This window comes from Idiotropiscis lumnitzeri, chromosome 13 (genome assembly GCF_059441095.1).
Source record: "Idiotropiscis lumnitzeri isolate Australia: NSW breed Sydney's pygmy pipehorse chromosome 13, RoL_Ilum_1.0, whole genome shotgun sequence".
Lineage (NCBI taxonomy): Eukaryota > Metazoa > Chordata > Actinopteri > Syngnathiformes > Syngnathidae > Idiotropiscis > Idiotropiscis lumnitzeri.
The window spans coordinates 8,029,317-8,035,891 of NC_142403.1; positions in this window are offsets into that span (position 1 = coordinate 8,029,317).

The window sequence follows — 6,575 nt, forward strand, 5'->3', positions numbered from 1 at the left end:
CTCATGCCAACTTTTAACTTGACACATTTTTTAAATGAGAGATGCCACATCTGACAAGGAAAAAAATCGACTAATGTGTGCATGCAACTCTTGTGTGGTGTACTCGATGTGACCAACGCAACAAACCACACAGAACAGCCGCTGGTAGGAAGTAAGCAAATACAAATACTCTATTGTTAATGTAAGGTGATGACAGTGATGTCATAGATTCGAAGAAACAAATTATTAATTCCCCATCATTGCCTCATTCAGTTAAGGCAATTGTTTGATTGAATAGTTTGTGGCATATGAGCCTAAAAACATCAGCTTCTGGGGCTCCGAAATGCTTCGTCTAATCTGAATAAAGTAATTATCTATTTTGTAACAATTAACTAATTTAGTATTTTTATTTATTTATTTTTTGTTAATCGGTTCACCACTTTAACAACGCTGTGGGTGTTCATGGACTTTTGTTCGATTCACTCAAGTCGTCATTCATCGAATTGTGCAGAAAGACGGACAACAGAAAGGCATAGGGTGAAGCTGCAGTTTATCAAGCCTATACCCCTTTTTTGACAAAACCAATTTCAACATAAATGAAGTCATGAAAAGAAAACCAAAACGTGTTTTAATACAAGACCTTGTTGCACGTTTGTCCACAGAGTCAAAGCCAGCAAAAATATTTATCCTTTTTTTTATGATTGATACATATACAAAGTATAAGCAACTGCAGCCCCTTTGCCGATGGACTTACTTTGAAAAAGAGGGAAAATGCTCAAATTCAGCCTGATTTTGGTCTGTGCGCATTTAGCTAAATAAGCTTTTGATTTTAAAAAATAAATAAAAAAACAAAACCGGAATTCTTCTGTAAAGACATGTTGAGAGCATATTGATGCTTTGATGCTTTTCCCATTGAAGAGTAGCTTCAACTGGCATCGGGCCACCCACAAATCGCATTACCTAATACTGGATCACCACGCTGACTAAATGTTTTTTTTGCTTTGTTGTGTTCCTTGAAGTGAACAGCCCTTCAATTCCAAGAGATTTGATCAAGTGTGCTGGAACTGCCATGTTTTGCCAATAGTCTTTAAACCATCCTTTTTTTTAACAGTTTATTCTCAGGGTCCCAGGTAAGGTGGGCTACACCCATTACTGATTACTTTCGATCTTAGAGCACATAGTGAAACATTCACATTCACAGTTTATACAACTCAAAACTGGAGTTCTCCATTATAGAGTCTCAAATTTGATTTGAGGTTATTCAATGAGGTGCAAATAACAATCCTGCATCGATGATGATGTTTGTAAGTAAGGATTGTATGATGATGATTTAAATAAATTTCCCATCCAAAAACAGCTTAGGGTTGTCACATTTGCCATATTAAATACTGTAAGGACAATTTTGTTATATAATTCAAAGACAAGAAATCACAAACACATTTGTTCAAAGCATTGCGCCTTTCATAATGAATAGTTTCACACTATACCACAAAATAGTAATTGAATGTCGCAAAAATGAGTGCCGACAGCAAAATGTTATTTTGAAAATACAAAGAATTCAACCACAGATCATCATCAAATTTCTGGGAATTGTTTGCGTTCACTGAGAAGTGAATAAAAGGCTAACTTATCAAGGATTTATATTGAGAACTGTGTGTGCCTGACACTGGTGGATTTCAAACAGATCAAGAATGTTATTTATAACCACCCTCATTCGTCCGTCATCGCTTAGTTTTCAGTTGAGAATTTGATATGTAATTTAGAGGGTGATGACGTACGCAGAAAGTTTCAGTCTGACACAGGCAGAAAGGAAAGACAGCTGTGGCAGAAGCATGTTTAAATGAAGTCATCTTTATCTACCTGCCTGCCAGATAGCTGTCAAAGCTGCTAGCGCTGACTCATTGTGATTGTGGCAGCCATTTGTCTATTAATGCTGATTTGACATCTTGTTAAGATCAGGTGACCAATGTTCTCACATTCTATACTTATTTAAATAAAAGCGCATGCAAAAAAAAAGGAGGTACTGCTCCAACGCCTTTACTCATGTCAAAAAAGATACTGCCTGAAGAGCACCGGTATTTTAATTACAGGAGTATAAAGTCACAATGAATTTTTGTTGTCAAATATATACCTAATGACGAAAAATATAAATAGATTCAGATATCGTCCTCAAATGATCACTCTATACTGTGGTTGACTGCTTGTGATACGACTGATGCATATCCTGTGGGTGGGGAGTTCTGCACCAAAACTCAAAAAGCCTTATCCAAAATTCCAGACAGTGAGTCAAAAGGCAAGTTACGTGTTTGAAAAACTTCCTCTGCAGATTTGTTGGCGCATCTACCTGATGTCAACTTTCAAAACAGGGTCAAGGGAACATGGAAGTAGTGTTCCAATAAAGAGCAGTTTCAACGAATCTGGGTGGAGAAGCACCTCCATGTGAATCCACTTTACCTTGCAGAATCAAGTTAATGTAATCTGATCTATGATCAGTTAAGTCCCCAAAAGAATCTCTAATGGGATTTGGATGACCATTCATTTCTATTAATCTAATTGATATGATGTAGCCATATAAATTTTGAATTTCCGCCGCAAAGCACAACACTGTTGCATCATACAATATAAACAACTCAGAAACTCAGCAGCTGCTTTAAACTTTAGACATTAGTTTTTTTCTTCAAAATTAATAACAGCTCCCAGGTGCAATAAGAACATGACCATTATTTGATTTTGTGAGTTATATAATATCCTGCTGGACCAATGGCGAGTCTGATTTGGTTACCATGATGACTGGGGACGGAACCTGAGCTTTGCGACGAGTGAGCCTTCGCAGGCTTCCTCTCGCCGGCAAGTGTATGCATAACAGCCGTTAGTGCATCTGCGGAAGAATATCTCACTGGCAGGTGTGCTCATCCAGGCTCTTAGTCCAGCATTCAGCAAGCTGGCTTCGGTCATCTCGCCAGCAAGTGTGCGCGTGATGGTCCTCTGCTTGCTTTTCCACTTGCAAAAGCAGAACCCAGAGTGGCCATAAATCAAGCGGTCATAAAGATAATAAAAGTATTTTTACTTGTGGAGGCGACATTCCAGACAGTACAATGCATGTATGTGGCGCATGAACACATCACCGAGCGCAAATAGTCCCCGCCGTCACTGCGTCGACAACTTCACCAAGTAATCAAGTGCCGTTTATCAGGAGCTAACACTGTTAGCTTGTGCTAATCTGTTCCTGCGAGAAAACAATGCAGCTCTGCCTACCTTTGGACTTTCGCATCAAAACAGCACCACAAAGGGATGTTGGTGTTACTGCTTTATGTTTCTGTATGATTCATTACAGGCTTCCAAATTTTGACAGACAAACTCGGTGTGGGAGGTGTTTTCAGTCTAAATTAGCCACACTCTTACCAAACAGTGGGGCGGAACTGAGGAGACACATTTTCAGAAAAGGGCAGATAACAAAAGATTTATTTGGTTTTTAATTTCACACTAAAATGGCTGGACAGGCACACCAGAGAATCAAATATTTGTATAGAAACATTAAAAATAAGTTTCCTTTAAAGACTTTTCCTGATAACAGAAACTAAATAACAAAGTCAGAATGCAGAAACTTATTTTCCTTATTCAATTTTTCAACAAACATGTAATGAAAAAAAAAAAAAAAAAGACTGTGACCTTGACTGATGTGCTCACTTTTTGCACTTTTGAGACTTCAAAGGGCAAATTTGCGTTACTGTCACAGATCTCCCACTTGCATGCATTCAAACACGGCTCCTCCATTTCCCGTGGTGAGTCACACAAACCTTTGGTGCAACATTTACCTCCTCAGCAACTTGCTCAAACTTGTCCTCTCCTTATCATGTATTTGGGACTTGCCACACTTTTTTAAGAAAAAAGCTGACATGCAATTTCAGGCCAGAATATCATTTGATAGGTTGAGAAAAGTATTGACCCTCCCCTAAAATGTGATTATTTATCAATCAAGGGTTACAGGTGAGTTGGAGGCTATCCCAGCTGACTTGGGGCGAGAGGTGAGGTATATCCGGTTCTGGTTGCCAGCTGATTACAGGGCACATATTTCCACTGTCTAATCGTACCCCTTAACAGTCACTGAGTGGGTGACTGGCATTGAAGAACAAAACTGATCTGCCTTCAACTTCATCAAACATTTTCCTATTGGCGTGATATCCAGTCGTTGTAAAGAAGCTTTCAGAAACGAGCATTATCACCGTAAATCTAATTATGCTTGAGTTGGAGTAGATGTTGGATTTTGAATTTTTATTTTCTTGCCACAGGCTGCCATCTTACGTTGCCAACATGCCATTTGCTGAGAACACTGATGATTTCGCTGCAGCATTTTTATGTTCTCTTCAGAGAACGAAAAATAAAAAATCAGTGAGAATTGAAAACCCAATGTCTTGTTTGCTACGATTCATGTAACTGAAATGATATACCAGTACTCAGATGATGTCTTTGGCTAGGATAGGCTCCAGCTCACTCATGATGAGGAAATGGATGGTGGGATGGATAGACGGATGTTTGACTTTGGAAAGAAAAATGCAGACGAAATGTTTTTCTCTCTTAACCGCCATTGAAATCATAGTAAAATATGATTACTTTTCATCATGTTTTGATTTGGAATGACATGTACAGTTTTCCCAACACATCGATGAAAACAGATTCTATGTGAACTTAAATCCCTTACATAACTGCATGATACTAAATCTGAAAATTGTTTTCAGGCTTCCTCAAATAAGACTCGATTATAATTCGAAAGTTTGTTTACCAGTTGAAACTCCGAATTCAGACATCTTATGTCATAGCTCCTGTCTGAAAGCAATCCATTTGGGTCATTTTAAGACGTTAAGTGATTATAATCAAATTTCCGCCTGCTATTGCACCATGACAGTGACAGAAAATCACAAGCATCATATTAAAGCAATACAGAATGTGAAGTATCTCAACGTCACACGGCACCGCACAACCGAGATCTTGCGCAATCCATTTTTTCCCTTCAATGCTTTTTGTAGAGCTACCCGCATGTTATGAAATGATTACTCACCCTTTAGTCATCTAAAACCACACCTCGTAATTACCGCGAAGAAGACTTACTGTCACAGTTCGTGTGGTGCACCCCACTGCAGCCACGTAGCCTACAGGGGAGTTCACATCCGATGATGACTTGATGAAACATATGTCACCAACTTCTAGAAACATCTTGCGTGGAGAATGTTTGTCTCAAATGCAAAAAGCAGAAATGGATAAACAGTTTCATAAAATGGAGGATGTTCAAAAAATAAACTAGTACTGAAAACAACTTTTTCAGGCCATTTCTATATTCCATATTCTATATCATATTGATGTTATAATGGATTTTTTTTAAATTTAGTCAACACTGATCACAAAATACCTGAAAGACATCGGCCAACGCCAACCTATCGCAGTCGACTTTGGCTCTAATGGCAAACATGAATCTTCTGTTAGCTTAATGCTAACTGCTAACAAATAGCATCTATGTCACTATATTATTAGAACCTTTTCAGCAAAGGACAGGCATATATTCTTTATCCTCTGCCATTTATATTGCCCCTTGGGCAAGCTTAATGTGCATCTAGCAGAAATTAATGGCATTTCCATTCATTTCAAAGGGAAAATATTAATTAAGATTCAGGTGTTTTTAGTTATGAGTGTCACATGGTGCAGATTAAACTTTTAATTCAAGGCAGCACTGTAATTTATTGTATTATTATTTTTAGGCAAAGTAGCTTTTTTATATACTACATGGTAAACACAAGGTAACTCAATTTGCCTCACATATTTAAAAATAAAATTTTTAAGAGCATTTACAAACAAAAGAAATAAAGACATTTAAAAGCAAAGTACGTCATACAAGGTTTGCTTACTAAAATGACAGTGAGAGAAAAAGGAAAAAAAGAAAGAAAAAAATGGAAATTACAGTCTTTACCAGAATTTTCAAGTATTAGTAGTATTTTTATATAGTATTTCTTACTGTAAAGGACATGTGTCTCGCATTTTCTATAGCGCTTGTCCTCATGACAGTCACGGGGGAGCTGGAACCTATTCCAGATGAAGAGGCACACCCTGACTCGTCGCCAGCCAAGGAAAGAAAACCATTCACACACACATTTACACCTATGGACAATTTAGGACAGGGGTTTATAACTGCGGCTCTCGAGGGACGACCCCAATCATTTGAATCAGGTGTGTTGCAGCAGGAAACCTAAAAAAAAGTTTTTTTTTTAAATGCAGGAAAGTGACCCTTGAGGCCCGGAGTTTGAGACACGTGATTTAGAGTCTTCAATTAGTCAAACATGCATGTATTTGCATTGTTAAAGGAAACTAGAGGACCCGAAGAACAAGCCAGTGAGAACATACAGGACCTCGATTTGAGCCCTTAATCACTAATCTAGTCCAATGATGATATGACTGATGTTTTTGCAGGCCACAAACAAGCAGCAGTGAATTGCAGTGACGCTAATAGAACCAGGTACACTCATTATAGCAGTTGTATTGCATTGTATTGATATTAGTGTTATTTAGTTCATTACATTGTATTTAATAATATGTATAAATTGTATAAT